An 18,896-nucleotide genomic window follows, 5' to 3' on the forward strand; every position below is an offset into this window, starting at 1 on the left:
ACTTGCGGAGCGCGCGCGCGCATTGCTTGTGGGAGCTGCTGCTTTCTGGGCCGTTAAGGTGGCGGCTTCATAGTGGCTCTGTGACTGACTCTTAACACCCGTTGCATTCGCTTTCGTGCGCTGCCGTGTGGCCCAAGACATACCTCGTTTCATCTTTATTTGATTCTGACGGGCAGGGCGTAGCGGTCAGCTGACGTTCTCGATCTTGCGCGAGCGTCGGAAAGAGCGTGTTTCAAACGTCTGGCTATTCAAGGTGAGTATACCATTTCGCACGCTCACTCTTTTGTGCCAGATCAACTAGGTGGCAGGTAATACAACACACTTTTTTTTTCTCGAAGAAGCGGAATGTATTGCCATGTCTGATTCTGTTTTCTACTTTGGAGCGATGACAAAGTGTCAATAGGGAAATTTATGTGCAAGGAAGAAACGACGAACATGATATATGTGTGTCGTTTTTTCAGCCATTAAGTGTTCTATTTTTCTTCTTTGTTCCTTTAGCTAGCTGTTCAGATAATCATGAACGTATACTTACTACTAATACCTGGTTCAAAAGCGTTGCCATTGTGCCCAATACTGAAGGAACTAGTTTGTTGTCTGTCAGTATTGCTTGCAAGGGTATTCTTTTAACGATTCTTTTTATTCTATTCATTTTTGTTCTTCGTAATTTGCTCGCATGGAACCATGCATGTGCTTGCCCCCCTACGCCACCCCCAGCAGCTTACCGCGACAGGTGATCAGACGTTGTTTTAATCGAAGGAAAAGAATCCCTACAAGATACGACCGAAAATATTAGACAGCCCTATAATCACTTAGAAATAAATATTCCAAAAATGGCATTATTCTATATAGTTCATAAAAAAGATTCGCTGATCTCTGGCGCATGTACAACTTTACCGGAGAGCATAAATTGAACGCGTCTGAACGCTTACAATGCCATAAACCGATTTCACTTTACCGGTGCAAAGAATTGCACTAATGAAAAAAGTATGTTCCTTGACGCTCCGAACCGCATGTGTCATTTTCTCTAGCACTATCTATAGTTAAATTTTTTAATAATATAGCGTAAGCGTGCCATAGTTATTGTTCAGAAGACTACTTAGGTGCCACTACAACACTTTTTGGGTACCTTTCTATTTCGATAATTTCAACATGCATTTTTCATACATAAAATGCCTAATCTTGCTAACCCACTTTATGAAAACATTGTCCAACTGTGATATTACCGTAGCAGTAAACACAGTTCATGCTCTACCAGTCAAAGTGCCTCCTTTTAACTCATGTTTCATATTTGGAGCGTTCGCTGGTATATGCGATGCAATATATTTAGCATGAATAATAGCATAGAAATTGAATTACGGATATCAGATTATCCGGAGTTATTTGTTTACACAAGGCACAACCTACAACAAAAGACACATTTTATTATTCATATTGTGCTTGTTTTTATGCGTTGCTCTATCTAAAATGGCATAATTGTTTGTACGCGTGCTACAGATTGGAGTACAACTGCTGTTCTCGTCAAAGCATTTAGACCTAACTTTCAGGATAATTTTTGCAACGTGGCATTTCATGCTACCGGCATCTCTGACCGACGTAATCGGTATATTAACTTACGTGTTCTAGAATTCTTCGCACGAGGACGATTTCTCGCACTTTCCAAACTGAATCTGGGAGCAAATAGAAGGTTTTTATTACTATTAATATTAGTTTTAATGCAGTCGATTGCGCGTCATACCAGGGATATCCATAGTAGAGCGTTCTCACTGTGTTAATTGCTTCAATGCAGTTTGAACAGCGACTCAAGCAAACTGTGTGATAAGTTATAATGCATTTTAATTGCTTGCTTTCTACCTGTAGACGTCGACTGACAGGTACAAAAACCTGGGGTCGAAATGGCCGCCAGTTCGTGCTAGCGTCGTTTCACGAGAGCGAGAAAGTCGTGCCAGTCTGCTTTATTTTCTCTATCGCATACTGAGAAAAAACATTGTCGTCCCCATTTGTATTTTCTAACTCCATTTTCGCTGAATCGCGCACGAACGTTGAGGCGCCCGCTAACAATGCGTCCAAACCTATTGCGTTAGTCTCTTAGTGCTGTTAGTTATGCAATCAACGTGAACACAGTTACCTTTATTTTTTTCCTTTTACTAGGAGGAGGCACTCACGTGCAAATGCCCGTGATTTAACCATCTGCCCCTCATGATGTTCGCAATCTTTACTTCCGTACATTTCACTATATTGCTCGATGTAATCTGGTATTCAAATCTGTACTTTATTAGAGACGCTGCTTTCGTGCTGAAGTTGAGCAAGAATATTGATTTTGATGAGTGTAATTTAGCAGTCTGCGTTTATACAGAGCTTGTGTGTAGAGTTTTAAGAACCAATTTTATACACGCGTTGAGCGGTGGGTCTTACAGCAAAATTAACCAAAACAATTATCTGCACCCGTATTCAAAATTCAGATCATGCGCTAGAGCGGTTCATGAAACAGGCGCCGACCAATAGTAGGGAGCACATTAGCGAAAGTGGCGGCCCAATGACAAACCGCTTTCAGAAACGAAAGAAAAATTTTCCCTAAAGCGCCTGTCTCTTAAGTAACGTCCATTTCGCGATTTATATTCATATTGGCCAAACTGTGTCGCGAATGAAAACGGCCTACTTTTAACGTAAATTTATGTTGTCAAGATGATGTACAGCAGCTGAAAAAACATGTAGCTGTGGAATTTTAATTTCGCGAAGATCTTAAAACTAGGGGCCGAATTCGCCAAGCTTGCGTTCGTAACACGTGTGAATCATTTGTGCATTTGCGGTCACTAATAATACACCGGCTGTCACGGCAATGCTGAATTGGCTGCGTCTGATGCACGCCGCTCTATAGAGCACGAACCACTTTGTGAACACAGGCCGAATTCACAAAGCGTTTCGTTTGTGAGTGGTCTTTGCCATTGGTTGGCCACTTTTGCTTGTAATATGTTTAGAATCAGGCTGGCATCTGGTCTTAGGACAAGTTGTAGTGTAACAATGCTTTTGCGAATGCGAATGCACATGCCCATCTTGGTGAAAGTAGGCCGGTATTCATTAAAAGCCCTTACGTTCGAATTCTTCGTAAGAACAACTTCCAGCTAATTCTGACGCTGGACGTATTTGGCGAAAAGGAGACAGTCGATGACAAGAAGCACTTGTGAGCGGAAAGCTTTGTCACTTTGATCCCCGATTTTTTCTACCGGAGTAATTATAATGAAGAGGAGCGCAGCTCAGGTGCAAGGCAGTAGCATCGACGCGAGGGCGGCAGATAGGCGCCCAACTTTAGTTCGTGCTCTTCGCTGCGCGCCTTCACAAGCTGCACGGTTCCAGTTTAATAAACTTGCGCATATATTCAACCGTGTAGTTGTCCACGTGGTCCTTTCAGTTCGTTCAGCGTAAGACATGCTATCGTCACTGCGCTAAATGGTCCTCGCGACCACGTTAACGAATCTTAAACATAAACGCAGATGGGAAGGGTCGTGTTGAGCTGCGGCCGTATTTTGCGAAGGTTCTTTTTAGTCGATTGTACTGATTTCTTAACATGTGTCCTGCAGAGTTGCCGATCACAGCGATAACTGCACCGCGGCTTCGCGCTAGCCAATGACGAAGGCCGGAGAGACTGGGAAATGGACAGCCTTCGCTACTAAATGCGGGACCTGCTTTCTATAGAATTCTTTAGCCTGCGCACCTTCTGCCGAACAGAATATCCAAACTTTTTTTTTTCGTGTTTATCGCTCTCTGCCCCTGTCCCTTTTCTTTTCCTTTAATTTTACTTTCACTTTACTTTCTTTTATTTTTTTGTCGCTTGCGCTCGCACGTTTGTTTGCTTGCTTGTTTGCTAGTCGGTAAGGCATCGCATGCTCGGCAAATAAAGGGGCAGGCTTGGTGCGATTGCTATTCATATTTTTCTCCTTCCTTCGTCGCCACCGGCAATCGATTCAAAAGGCAGGGAAGGCACTTTTGTGCTATCTATCTATCTATCTATCTATCTATCTATCTATCTATCTATCTATCTATCTATCTATCTATCTATCTATCTATCTATCTATCTATCTATCTATCTATCTATCTATCTATCTATCTATCTATCTATCTATCTATCTATCTATCTACGTCTTGGTGCTCTCATGGTCGTTTCGGTAACTTGGTAACCAGTCTCTTGACTAGTTAATATCCCTGCCTTAAATAAAAAGGCTGAAATGTAGGCACACACACACCCATATATATATATATATATATATATATATATATATGTATAATGAAGAAAAAGAGTTCGACGTACAGTATAAGTGACTGATGTTTCGACTGGTGGACCAGCCGAAACGTCAGTAAATATAGTGTGCTTATCCCACGTACGTCGTACTTTTTTTCTTCATTTTACTACAGGGGCCAGCGTGATTTCTTCATCCATACCTATATATATATATATATGGATGTCTTAAAGGTTCAGCATGCCGGGCCGGACGTAACATATGCAGGAAAGAGACGATGGACCTTTTGGAAGTAAGACCTGTTCACCTAACGTAGCCGAAAACGTGACGTCAACAGGTCTTACTTCCGAAAGGTTCGTTGTCTCTTTCCTGCACACACACACACACACTAACACACACACACACACACACTATATATATATATACTTGCAGGTAGTTCTTCTGGTCAGAAAACGCATGAGTAGTACCGATGGGGTGAAAACGAGCATCGCAGTGCCTCACAGAAATCCAAATGCTGTTATTTGTGCTTAATAAGACGTCCCTTTGACGGAGACCAATATCTTTGCTTCATGTAGGCCATACTCGGCATCCCGTGACCCGGAACCTGGCACGTGGCTCCTTATCTCTGCAAGCACGACACAGAACCTCAACAACAAAAGGCGAGTCCATCGATGGTCGCTTTTGTGACACGTTATCTGATTAGGATGCGTACGGTTTTGAGCCAGCCTGACGGGGGTAATTGCTGCAAACCGCTGGGAGGAGGCGGGGGGGGGGGGGGGGGGTGCGGTCGGAAAAGACAAGCGAGTGGCCGACTCGCTTTTCTTCTTCACCTCGATCGTTGTGATGCGTGAGGCGTCGTGTGACGCTGCCGGTACGTTACGGCACACGTAGTGAGATTTTGAAAAAAAAATAGACCACCCGTGACTCCTCACCCCACAAGGCGCCAAATTCCACTTGCGTGCTACAGTTTTCGAATCTGTCGAAGCGAACAAGTGAAACTCTCAGACGTAGCAGATTGTGCGAGACAGGAACTTGACAACAGAAGGAAAAGCGCAAGCATGCGAAATCTAGCTTTTATAACCATCTTTAATTAAAGACGATCTTTTGAAATGATCTTTAATAGGCGTTCCCGACTCCTATAGAAGTTCTTAAGTGATGTATATGTAGACTGGGATTGGCAGTGTCTGGCTAAGTAATAATGATCGATAATGTTAAGCTAATGCTCGGGGACGTTGTCAAGTCGGCAGGGGTGGGCAGGCCGGCGCGGCATCGTGCGCAGCATGGCTCGCAAGGCTCGGCTTGCATTCTCTCGCGCATCGCTATGCACGTTGCCTTGTGCGCCCGTCTCGTGATTCGCTTTGAGTGAGGACGCACTGAACGACGTACTTACAGAATTTAGGTTTCTCAAACTATGTTAAAGGGTGCCGGCGCTGGCCCTCCAGTGAGGCTAAATCCGCCAGCATCCAACAATATTCTCCTCCTCTAGCCAGAAAATTACGGGTTGATTTATTCTTCGAAGGGGTCGCGGAAAAGATTTTAAAAAAATTCATAAGCAGGAACTCTTCGCCAAATAATACCTAAAATATGGTTGTCGGTGTGTCGGCAGCCAGTTATGAACTCTTTTGCAATAAAACATCGACGTCCCTCATAGCTCCAATGTTGCTTTGGGACATTACACCCAATAAAAAATAAAAACAAAAATAAATAAATAAATAAATAAATAAATAAATAAATAAATAAATAAATAAATAAATAAATAAAACAACGTCTAAACATAGGATGGCAGCTGGTATAGCACGGCGCACCCACAGTTGATAACTTGGTGACGGGAAGGACAGGGCTAGCTGATGCTGCACAATACTGAAATGGACAGCGAAAAATAAAATCAAAAGGAGCACGGACGAAGAGCAGAAAACAGTGCTTTTCTTCGCCGCTTTTCAGGCCGTGTCTTGTTTTGCAGTGAAACGTTCAGACACATTGTCTCTATAAGTCCTGCAGGACCAAGGGCGAGAATTGCAGACTTTCTGTTTATATCACGAATGGCAAGGGCGAAACTTTTTACCTGTTGTGACGCCAAATTACAAACCATGCCGACGTCACAGAAACTTTGTGAATGATGTCCTGGACGCATAAAACTCTGCAGACATAACTGAAGTCCATGGTTAACCGATATTATGGCTGCCGTCTGGCTCCTTCCGCTGTCATATCGACGGCTCCCTTGGGACACCAATGAAAAAGCGATCATGCCTAGGGGCAGATTTTCTGGACTTGTGCCTAAATGTGCGTTCCACGGTCGTACATGATTCTTTACGCAGCTCAAAGCCTTCTCTCTTGTGACGTCCCTTGAGTTTGGTATTTTTTTGCTGCGTGCACAAAACTAGGCTGAGAGTGGTACCTAAACATTACTCGAACCGAAATGGTTTTGTGCGTGCATGTTATAATATGTTTCGTGTTTATCTTGCCCTTTCGGAACACGTGCTGTCTGTGCTGCTGCTAGCTTGATGCTTTTGTTTTTCTTTTCCTTGCGGCGGTTCAGCATTCAACATTGAGCGCAAGGAGCCGCTGGTACTTTAGGCAAACGTTCGGCTATGTATTCACTTTGAACAAATGAAATAACGTCTGCATCTATAGTAGTTCCTCCCATTTAAAGTGGCTGAGACCGGAAAAGAAAAAAACCGCGTACTTGTAATAAATAAAGGTTGAAATGACGCTTCTGCTGCGAACAATAAAATGAAAATCAGGACTGCTGTAAGCACCGTGTCGTAATACAGCAGTCGCTCGACAAGGTTATATTCAAGCAAATAAGTAGGGGCAACAAAAAGACGTCTACATCAGTTGCGTACTGAAACTGAGTGGCGCAACACCAAGCTGTCGATGAGTATTCTCGCCAGCTGTTTCCTTTCCTTAAATATAGAGAAAATGCGACAACTAAGCGCTAGTGAAATACATGTCTGGAGCATAGGGAAGATTCCATTAAATTAATATCGATGTTTTGTTTATAACAATTAGTAAAAGACTCAAATGGGATCAGTCGTCTGCCGCTTCACATTGTCGGCTAGATGAAAATACGCGCTTACAATCCCGCGCGCATTCTTTCTGCGATGAAACAACTGTGAAAGCAGGGAGCACGACGTGGTGGTGTTAGTCGATACTTTTCCTGCAAGTTATGCACCCACCCAATCCGTAGTGCTCGATTGAAAAGTGTAATAGAACTTCTGCGGCCAAATTTACAAACCAGTTCTTATGCTAGAGCGGTTCGCATAATGGGCTCCATACAGTCGTAGTAGTGAAAATAACATTAGTGAAAGAGGACTGCGGATGACCAACCGCTCTTATGGACGCAAAACTGTGTATATATTCGGTCCCACATAACTCTAGCAACCTGAGCATTCTTGGTTACTGCTACAACACCAATAGCTCAAACGTGATGTATCTATTCCACTTTAATTGCTGTAGGCATCAAAGTAGAGTAAATTCGAAAAGGTCACGCAATAAGATTAAAGTCGGTGAAGAAAGAGGAATAGCTGTTTTACAAGAACGCATCGTAAACCTTGAATGAGTGATCTGTTCAATTAGGAAAAAAAAATTCCGGCATATTGCTGATGTTTGTTATATCACTTCCTTGCCTTTGTCACTCCTAGCGCATTGACAAAACAAGCAACATGGCTAGTGACGTATTTTGTGTGAAGTAAATGTGACATCGACATTCTGTTTGGAGAGTTTTATGCGTGCAAGACATCATTCACAAAGTTTCTGCGATGTCTGCAGGGCTAGTAATTTGCTGACACAACAGGTTGTGAGGGATATGCCTGAGAAAGTACTTCAGTCAGGGCCCACTCTTTCGTTCATCATTACCTGTCTGTAATTCTAAAGGAGGCAATGTTAAAATTAAATTATGGGGTTTTACGTGCCAAAACCACTTTCTGATTATGAGGCACGCCGTATTGGAGGACTCCGGAAATTTCGACCACCTGGGGTTCTTTAACGTGCACCTAAATCTAAGTACACGGGTGTCTTCGCATTTTGCCCCCATCAAAATGCGGCCGCCGTGGCCGGGATTCGATCCCGTGACCTTGTGCTCAGAGGAGGCAATGTTGCATCATGCCATCACACGGGAAGTGGGCAACAGTAGACGGACAAGAGAGTAAACGCCAGTGGCGCATGGGCATGGACATACTCTATGTTGTCCAGAGGCATACACAGTAGTGTCAGTTAAGCCCGCAAAAGTAGCGAATGATGTGTAAGTTGGTACTGGTACCTCACTGAGAATCATCAACTGTAATATTATAACATGGGTGAGACGATGAGTAAAACGAGAACATAAAAGCGGGAGCCAACGTTTCGACAAGTGGACTTGGCTTTTTCACATATGGTTTCCTCGACATATGGTTTCCTCGACATATGGTTTCCTCGGCACAGTATTCCCTGAATTTCTACCGGCAGAAGATGAAGGAGCAAGGTGAGCGCCCTCTATACTGTGCCGAGGAAAGCATATGTCGCCTTGAAAAAAGGCAAGACCACTTGTCGAAACGTTGGCTCCCGCTTTTACCTTTTTCTCGTTTTGCTCATCGTCTTGAATTTCCATCTCCCGCCTCCCCCGTGTTTAGCATGGTTGAGAGAAACATGCAATGTTCTCTGGTCAAAACTTCTCACGCATGAAACCCTGCAACCGCAGCAGTACCATGTCTCTCCAATATTTTCTTCACTGTCGTGTCTGCTACCACTCCTCAGATTATTCAGCAGTGATCCCATACTGGCACCAGTGCTTGCACTTTCTGGTGGCAACAGGTGCACAGACAGCAAATAAATAAATAAATAAGTAAATAAATAAATAAATAAATAAATAAATAAAATAGGAAAATTCTTTACAGCTGGATAATGTCTTACTTGCCCCTTCGGTTACACAATGTCAAATGCACAGCATGGGTGCTATAACGTAAAACATTTCCACTCTTTTCTATTCCAATTCTGCAATCAGCCCTTCGCGATTGGTCAAGAACTTTATTGGACCACCCCCACTTCACCTGTCTGTCACGCGACGTCACGAAAACCGCGATAGCTCCCCATCTGATATGACGTGTACACACTGATTATGCATAATTTGACCGAACAAAACAAAAATATTTATTTCTTATTCGACGCCTTTTCGCCATTAGCCCTCGGCCATTGGTCAAAATATTTCGGGCTGCACCCACTTCACCTGCCTATCACGCGACGTCACAAAACCGCAAAAACGCACCGCGTCAAAGTGACGTGTACGCACTAAAGGTGCATTAATATGCCGAACAAAACTGAATTTTATTCTGAATAGCTGCAGGCTGCCCCGTTCCGAAAGAAATAAAAGATGGCTGCCGCCGATCGATCAGGCACTGACTACTCGCACCTGCCGGAGAGCATGGGTTTATTTGCGTATACTAAAACTTTTTGCGTGGTCTTGTAACGTTTTCGAGCACTTTCGTCACGTTTACCCCCTCGTTCTGTGAATTCTTCTTTGCTGAGGATCTCTTTTAGCGTCATTCTTAAGCTTCCGTGGCACGCCGCCGCGATTTTCGACCAGCCGCCGCAAGCTATGTAAGGAAAAGCGGACCAATCGCAGACGTCGGCACCACCCTCTTCATCCTGTTATAGATTTTCAGTGCAGTGGCTCGGCCCCATCGAATCCCTCTCCACTTGAGCGTGCTCCTCGCCTCTTCTCAGTCAATTAGATAAGACAAGCGGCTCAGTGTAGGCTATGTTATTCGTTTTTCAAGCACACAAAAGTGACCTCCTATGAACGAGGAGAGCGTTTGATTGGTCTGTTCAGACAACCCTGCGGGTGACCGCCCGGTGCTTGCGTCGGCGATTGCGCAGAATTGACGTCAGGAAATTGGAATAAAAACATATTGGAATAGTTTTACGTTGTAGGGCCCGATATTGCCATCGGGTGTGTTTTATCGGCTTCGTTGCATAAATGGCATTTTTGTGGCGGTGCATTCTTTACAGGCAAAATAGCGCACGAAACATCCTTGGAGGCGGATTTTATTTTTTACGCGCATGCTGATCCTTGAAAAATTTTACCGTGAATCTATGAACGCGACTAGATGCAGTCAGACGTGCCGCGCTTAAAAGCGTGGCAAAAAAATAAAAGCGTGACGACCAAGCGTTTGCCTTGATCGCTCGAGTACTAGCTAGAAAGTGTAGTGGGGTGAAATTTGGAATCGGGCGGGGCACTGGGATGTGGGGTATATAGCTGGCACCGTATCGAACCGGAACTGAACCAAAAACAAGCAAGAAAGCATTATTTCTGCGCGATCCGCAATAAAACTAAACCACAACGTCTTTTTTCAGTCTGTAGCGAAACTGAAAAAAGATATTTAGTTTTTTGGTTCAAATCTATCATACAGCTTGCAGCTTTTCAACCAAACTTTGCCTCTACTGGAGACACCACTGTGCTACAAATTTGTGAACACGGGATTAATGCTGTTCTAGAAGTGGTAAAACCATAGTTAGGTTTGTGGACCACCTACACGATCGTTTATAAAGTGATATTTTTTTTACTCGTCAAGGAGTTATGAGCTTCGAGTCGGGCTATATCTGTAACATAACGTGAAGTCACATTCATGCGCCTAGGCCATCGAAAACAGAAAAAGCTGTCGTCACTAGCATGAACCAAGAAGCCCACGACTGCGATACGGGTACTCTACCACTACTCCACAACTGCACTCTCAATAAATAAAGAAGTACGTGCTTCAACTTTACTCTCAGAGTTCATAAAATTGTCTAAACGGGTTGCTTTGAAGATAGCATCGTCAAAAAAGTATGTAATCATTTTTTTCGTGTTAGAAATTAGACGTGAATATTACTGCTCAATGAAGAAAATATGCTACGCTTGCCGTTTACGAGCGCCATCAAGGGAAGCGTGCAGAAGGGTGTTAGCCAATTCCTTGGCCTCCGAGATTTACGACTCGGCTTTACGAGTACTATCAAGCGCAGCCGTGCAGACAGTATTAACCAAATCCATGTCCTCCGAATATTACGATGGCGAGTTCTAGGTATTGGTGGTGGTGATGGTGATGATAACCATGATGATATTTATTAGCACCCCTTTTGAAACGGTGTGGCAACAAATAGACGCCTAGTCTGCTTGAGCTAATCAGCTAGAGTGGCTCGACACGCTTGGCTCCGAACTATGGCGTGCACACATTCAACATGCCTCTGTTGAAGTAGTAGTCCCCGCAGATGAAGAGCCGAGGTGAGGCGTGCGTCCTTGGACGGGTCGTTCCTGATTCACGTATTTCACTTACCGGTGCACTTCAACTTTGACTATGTGTCTGATAACCACAACCGCCCACTTAGTGGTGGATGAATTCGCGCACTTGCAGAGGTAAAAAGTGACAACATTCCCTGAGCAGTGCAGTTTGTTGAAGCGAATGCCAATCTGCGATGATTGCTTCTGTAAACATTCGGTCGGTCGTGTGAGGGGCGCACGGGATTGTAGCTGCTTATAGTGCCGTTATTCACTTTGGGCTGCAGAGTATGTGCGCATAGTCTGCGCTATGCTTCAGCTAGGCAACCGCTTTTGTAATTTTGATGGGTAAGTTCTTACGACAGTCAGGAAACCTGTAAATGGCAAGTATACTCAATCGATGGAAACAATGCACTATTTTTTTCGTCGTTCTCATAGGTCGTTTTCGGTACGTATATTGTTGGGTAACGTAAACGCTAACAGCATTCAGCAATGATATGATCTGCGATGAGAGCAGCATACCACGTTCTATAGAAGTACACGACAAGTTTAATTTTTTTTATTTGGCCCAATTTTATTCGATCCGCTCGTTCTGGTTGCTCCAGCACATTTAAAAAAATTGAAAACGCACTCTTAGTTTCAGCATAGCATACACACATTATTTGTGTGAAATGTTTCAGTTTGCAGCACTAATTCCGCCGCTATAGCAATCATTTAAAATTGTTGAACAGGTTGGCGATGCTCTGTAAGCGCGCGCACGGGACGGACTCGTCGCAAGTATCTCCCATTAAGTGATTCTTCAGTAGAACTTCCTTTCTTTACTAATATAGCATTACCTATCAGTTTATGTACCCGTGTTTCCGAGCCCTGTACATTTCCGGTTGTTACACCATCGCAGTAGCAAATATTAACTAAGTTGCCTCTCATCGATATGTAGGCTCATAGTAATGCCATTCAATCGGGGTTACGAGAATAATATTAGTAATCGTACTGAAAGAAAAAAAGTTTCAGCCATACACTCAGCCATTTATGTTCATATATCTCTGCGACAGCGAAGGTTTGGGTCATGGTCGTCCACGACTCTCTTTTCCTCCAGCCTTGTTGGTCTATGCTTCCCGCTTCCCCTGTCGCTCTTCCTTCGTGAATTTTAACTGTGTTCATTACCTGGCTACTCGTGAGATTTTTCGCAAAATTTCTACGCAGCCAATTCAAATGATATTCTCTATTTCTTGAGAGCTAGTCTCCCTCACACGCAAAAAGTGACGTCGCAGTTCTTACACTGGCAATTAGGTTCACATGCCTGGATAGCGAAAGAGGCAAATAGGGAGTTCCTATTAAGGGTGGAAAGTCTGCCATAAAAGAAAACGACAGATTACACTTCTCTGTCGACGAGGCGCGGCCTAGTTCACGGTGCATCCTCGGCGAGACTCAAGCAGTGTCATGCCGACGAACGTGCCCATCTGAATGTCGTGGGTCGGCTTCTGTAATTCCGAGCTCTCGCCATTCTTTAGAGATGACGAGCCTCTAAAAGAAAACAACTTATGCGAACAGAACAAACATCAAAGCCGTGCGTTTCAACGCTCGTGGGAGGACATCTTGTTGTTTTTTACGCACCACTGCGAGGGAGAAAAAAAAACACCCTCGAATGCTGAAGCGATTAAGCAAACAACTAAGTCATTTCTCGCACCAATCAAAGCATACGGGCTGAACGCAACGCGGAAATGAGCGAAAAGAAAGGATACATGGCGAGGACCCGCCTTTCCTGCCTGCGGCGCATCACTTCGGTGGGATGGCTCAAGTCAAAGACGCCGATGTCCGCGTATAGAAGATAGTACAAAACCGCATCGTAGCACTCGCTACTCGTACAGTCTTTGTGATCTTTTTTGAGAACCAGTCTCTCTTTGAGAGCTCGCGTGCCATTAATTCATCCGCTTGTTTTCCTTCATTCTTGTTTCTTTTCTTTCTTTACCAGGCATCATTTTTAAAATCCGTTGGTTTAGAGCGGATATATATGGTCGCTTCCGTGAAATGCATTTCTTCACGTGCGAAAGATGCGCTAGGACAGGAATAACATGATAGAAAAACAAACTTTCTAACGTTCTAGTTAGTATTCTTCAAAGCGGCCTCACTTCAAAGAGGCCATTATGAATAACAGTGCGTATGTTTTTTTTTTTTATGTGAAACCTTCAAATGGCGTATTGAACGAAAAATCCGGCATCTGTAGCAGCGCAACAGCACCTAAATTCGCATTGGCTGCGACGCCAGGTCCCGTGCGCACCTCGACAGAGCAGAGTGGGCGAAAGGGAACACCACCCCTGCTGCCGCCCCAGATGTTGCCTGAGGGGAGAAGGCATCGCGCCTACGCCACGTCTCCCTCGCCGTCGGAACCCTGTGTTATCCGCGCGTTCCTTGTCCGCCCAAGCTCTCGCTTGCGTCCTAAGAAATAATGTGTCAAAAACAGAATTAATTCGATATGAGAAACGATGGCGCTAGTACATGCAGGGTGTTTCAGCGAACACTTTAAAAAATCTTCAAAAATTGCCTGTCGCAGATATCACAACTCTAGTTCATAAGATGGTCTACTCGAAGCGGCGCACAATACTTGCACAAATAATTGAGATGCAAAATCGAATAATTAATAAAAATTCACTAGTTAAGATTTTAACCAATCACATTATGGCCCATATTGCAATTTACAAATTCTAGCCATGGAGTTCGCAAGGCGGATCCACTTGGAACGAATTTTCAAGATGACACCAGCTTCGAGATATACATTCCCGAACTTTGCAGAGAAATGCATTGGCGTTTCAGTTAATTTGTTAACAAAACTTCGTTTAATGCACTGAAGCACACAAGCAACTGGCACGGCCTGTTCGGCGAGATAAAGGGGGTATGCTGAAATATTGAGTTCAGCTAATATTGCCCTACCAGTTTTTGTGAAGCTGAGGCGTTCCCTCTGTCGCATCAGAGTGGCCTGCCTGAGTTCATCGAAAGTGTTATGTACTCCGAAAGCTAGCATGCGCTCCGCGGAGGTACATTTAGGCAGGCCCAGAACCGCCTTGAAAGCAGTTCCAATTATCGAGTTGGTCTGCCTTTCGTCTTCCCTGTTCAGGATTTGGTAAGGTAAGTTGTACGTCATTCGACTAAGTACTAAGGCCTGTACGAGCCTCATCGTATCGCCTTCTTGCATGCCCACCTTTCGGTACGTCACTCGAGGTATCATTTCGGCTATGTTGTGGGTTGTGGATATGGGGGTTTTGAGCGTCTGTGCTGCTTTCTCGTCGCTCTGGAGCCACAAAACCCGGACTCGCATCGTGGGTACCTCTCAGACCGTGTGGCCCTCAACCACAATGTTAATCGACCCTCTGGAGTTGTATCCTTTTGCGTGTATCCGGATAATCTCGGATTTTTCGGGAGCACACTTCAGCCCGCTTCCTCGGGAAAATTTCTCCACCGCTAAAGGTTCCCTAGGGGATAAAGAATATGCGCAGTATTAGCAGTGGAGAAATCGGTGGTAGTAAGTTTCCAATCTACGAGCCCACTCTCAGAACTTGAGTGTCTTACCCACTGGGTTAACCAGCGCCTCCTTGATACTAGGCCTGTGCACTCTGCTTTATGACGTAATGTTACATGGACCGAAATTTCCATTGCCAAGACCGGCGTGACGAAAGCGGTGACGTCAAAATCACCGCTGCTCACTCGAGAGTGACCTCTGTTCTATGGCAGTCGGGCAAGGTAGCGTGACGTCACGGATCGAGGTGCTATCTAGGAGGCGCTGGCCAAGCGACTCAACGCGCTTGCTTGCCCGCCAGGGTTTCATAACTCGAAGGACCGTTCAACGGAGTTAAAATGAACGTTAAGGCTTTCGCATTCACAACTCATAAGAAGTGCTTGGGTGTCCTCGGAATGTTTTTTTTTCTTTTTCGCCCCACGTTTCTTCGACAGTGCGGACGTGCCTGAATATAAATACGCTGCGTTTTGTTCATGGTGTACCTGAATTGAAATTGCCGAGTTCGGCGTCATCTACATTTGTTCAGGTAATTTTTCGATTTGCATTCTCTAGTTTCTGTTCCTGGTATGAAAGGAAAACTATCGGGGCACATAAGCAATTCTTATGACGTGATAATGCGACATCATTACTTGCCACTGAGGGTGTCGCAGAGTTATATATCGCTGAGTTTAGTATTGCGGCGAGATGTTGCTGAGTTTAGTGCTGCTGCGTTATCTTTCCGAGTGTAACGTTGCGGCTTATGAGGTGGTAACAACCAAGAGGAGAAACCGTTCATATTGTTATATCTCAGCTGAGTTTTATTTGCAGAGTTCTCATTAAAGTACTGTATCACGTACATTGCGTAGAATGTTCTTTCTCGATGGCACCACTTTTCAGCAGGATGACACCAGTTTTCCGAGCGATGACATTACTTTTCCGAGTGGCACCATGGTGTTGACGCTACGTTTCTTCATCGGCTCCGTAGGGGAACTCCCGCTCATACTCTGGGAGAATGTCGTAGTCGTCGTGCGACGGGTACCTGAAGCTCGGCTGCAGCTCGCTGTACTCCGCGTTTCGCGTTGTCGGGCACTTGGGGGTGAACGCTGTTTCGCTGCAGCATCTCGCTTCGCACGTTATCTTGCGTTCCGATGGCCTCGTACTTCGTCGGCAGTGAACTGGCGCCTCGTCTGGTGTCTGGTGTCGTTTGCTGTTGTCTCGTCTGGTGATGTAGAGGCGAGCGACTTCGGGCGATGAAGTCTCTATAGTGCCGACAGTGGCAGCGCTCCTCTCGTGCGCCATCAATTGAATCGTCCGCGAGGCAGAGCCCAACCACGTGCACAGCCTCGAAGATATTCATCACTGTCGCCTGCTTCAACGGTGACGCAATGAGGTTCGGTTCTTGCGTATGCAGACGACGTGGCCTTTTTTTGTACAGATAAAGAGAATGTGAAGACTGCTCTTGCAATTACAGAAGAATTTTGTGCGGCTTCTGGTGCAAGCGTTAACTTTGAAAAAAGTTCAGGTTTTTGGTTTGGATTATGGGCCACAATGCCATCACATTTCGCAGGCATTCAATGGAAAGAAGATCTGCGTTATTTAGGTGTGCCTCTCTCTCACAGTATAGAAATAGCAACGTTCATTGGTCGGGAGAAGTTGGCAAAATTCAACGTAAAGTGAATTCATGGCGAGGGCGGAATTTGTCAATGTTCTTTCCTGCTGAAGTGTGTAACGTTTTCTTAGCTTCCCTTCTTATCTATGTGCTGCAAGTACTGCACTGCTCACGACTTCGCCTTCAGGCACTGCATCGCGTATTTGCAACATTTATTTGGAGTTCCAGTTGTGAATCGATGCGGCGCGACAATCTGTTCCTCCCTCTTGAACGTGGTGGTCTAGGATTAGTCCACCTCTTCATCAGGCAAATTGTTTCACGCCTGTTTTTCTTTCGAGACAATGACCATCCATTTTTGCGTGAAATGTTGCAACTCCGTTTAGTTCATTATATTCCTAATGTATTAGTGTCATAAAATGCCAAAGATGTCCCACAGGCTCCTTGGGGCTTTCTTAAGGAGGTTGTTGACACATTTCTTTTCTTGAAAGTTAGATTCAGCCTGGAGTACGTGCTCACTGCGAGTCGAAAAGCAATTTCTGCGGCACTGGTGGACTCTATTTTCCCAGATCCTTGGTATCGTGCACCTTATTTAAGCCGACCTTATCAGAATGTACTTAAGCGCGTCCGAAAAATGTGTGTGCCTCCTGGAGTAAAAACATTTTTCTTTAATTTACATTCGGAAACACTCCCTGTTAAAACTTGGTTGAATTTGAGGGGTTGCTTTGTGCCGTGGTCAACAAACTGTCGGCTCTGTCCACGTGCCGAAACCATAGATCACTGCTTCATAGACTGTAGGGACGCTGTATTCTTCTGGGACATTCTCCAACGGACGCTTAAAAAGGACACTGACATGACTCCATATACAATTAGGTTTCTACCGTTTAAGGTTACGGGTAGTCCTCCCTATGACATGTTCATAGTACTTGGTTTACATAGCCTATGGAGAAGTAGACTGTGTGACCGCCATGCCGAAAGCCCGCGATCTACAAAGTCCTTTTTTCGCGAAAGTGCTGCTTATGTAAGAAGTGTCTACGCTGCGCAGGAACCTCCGCCAGACTGGATGCACTTGTTGGATGCATGTGTGTGTTTGCCTGAGTTTTAAGTGTGTAATTGTGTCCACTTTGTAATACACCTTCAGTTTTCTTTTCCATGTAATAAAGAAAAAAAATACAATGGTGGTGGAGTGGTTAGCACGTTCGGCTATGGAGCGGTACTAATCGTGGTGGGGCAGATGATCTAATCCTCACCGTAGCCTCTTGCTCTAATTTTAGATGAAGATGACGTAAGTTACGCGCCCTCTTTCTGCCACGGCTTTCTGATGACGGCGAGGTCGCGCAATGAGCCAAGTAATGCTCTCTCATTAAAACAACCAGGCATCTTTCCGTGAATCCATATCGACGGGATATGTGACGCCGTGTCTTGTTTCTTAAGAACAATTTCAACACAACACCTATGCTTTTTTTTTCCTTTTCCCTGTTTTTTTTTTTTTTTTTCGTTACAACGAGAACGGAGCAGCATTACTCAGTTAACGTGTTTAGTCATGTTACTTGCGCAGTAAGGCATATAGTTCAGCGTTTGCTAGTAAAAAAAAAACGACATTGATATACTTTTCTGCAACGCGTAGAACCTCTCCTGGCGACTTATTCACTTCCACTGTGGCCGCTTATTGGGCTTTATGCCCCTCATCGTTAATGCGTAAGGAGTTAAGCCACTTAATACGCCTCCGGAGATCGACCTCTAGGTCAGCGTTTCTTGCAAAACTTTCTTGTCATTTGCTATGAGAAAAAAAAAACTGTCCGCAGGCTATGTCTTAGAGCCACTTAAAGAAACAATAACCGGTAGAATATTGCCATGCTGTGTATTATCATTAACAAATTATTAAGAGTACGGTTTAGTTGGCAAGGGTATACCCATACGTTGGCTACCCATACGTGCGATGTTTGGCAATGGCAAGGGCTCTTTATTCACAATGAGCATGCGCACGTGCTTGACGTATGGCTTTAAAAGCAAACATGTTTTTTTTTTAATGAACGCAGCTGTAAGTCCGTGCCGTGTGTGTCCCCGCTGTCTTTCTTTGTCCTGTGTCGGTAGCGTGGTTTTTAAGCAATATGGAAAACCACCAACTCGCCCAATCTGCGCTGTTCTCCAGCAGATTAGTCGTCCGGATGACAGACGCTACCTTCTTGCCACGTGTTTAAAATATTTCCCGGTCTTAGCTATGTCACGCTCTTAAATAAATTGTTTCTGTACACTAAAGAATGCGGAAGAGACGCTCATGTAGTTACTATAACATGTTATGGCACTGAGAAAGGCCACTGCCCACAGAAACATACACACGTA

At 44.5% G+C, this 18,896-nt stretch overlaps 1 pseudogene; it reads left to right on the forward strand.

Moving 5' to 3' along the window:
- The first annotated feature begins 8,633 nt into the window (after positions 1–8,633).
- Positions 8,634–18,575, forward strand: LOC140218511 (uncharacterized; annotated as a pseudogene).
- Positions 18,576–18,896: the final 321 nt, after the last annotated feature.

Source organism: Dermacentor andersoni, chromosome 1 (assembly GCF_023375885.2).
Source record: "Dermacentor andersoni chromosome 1, qqDerAnde1_hic_scaffold, whole genome shotgun sequence".
Taxonomy (NCBI): domain Eukaryota; kingdom Metazoa; phylum Arthropoda; class Arachnida; order Ixodida; family Ixodidae; genus Dermacentor; species Dermacentor andersoni.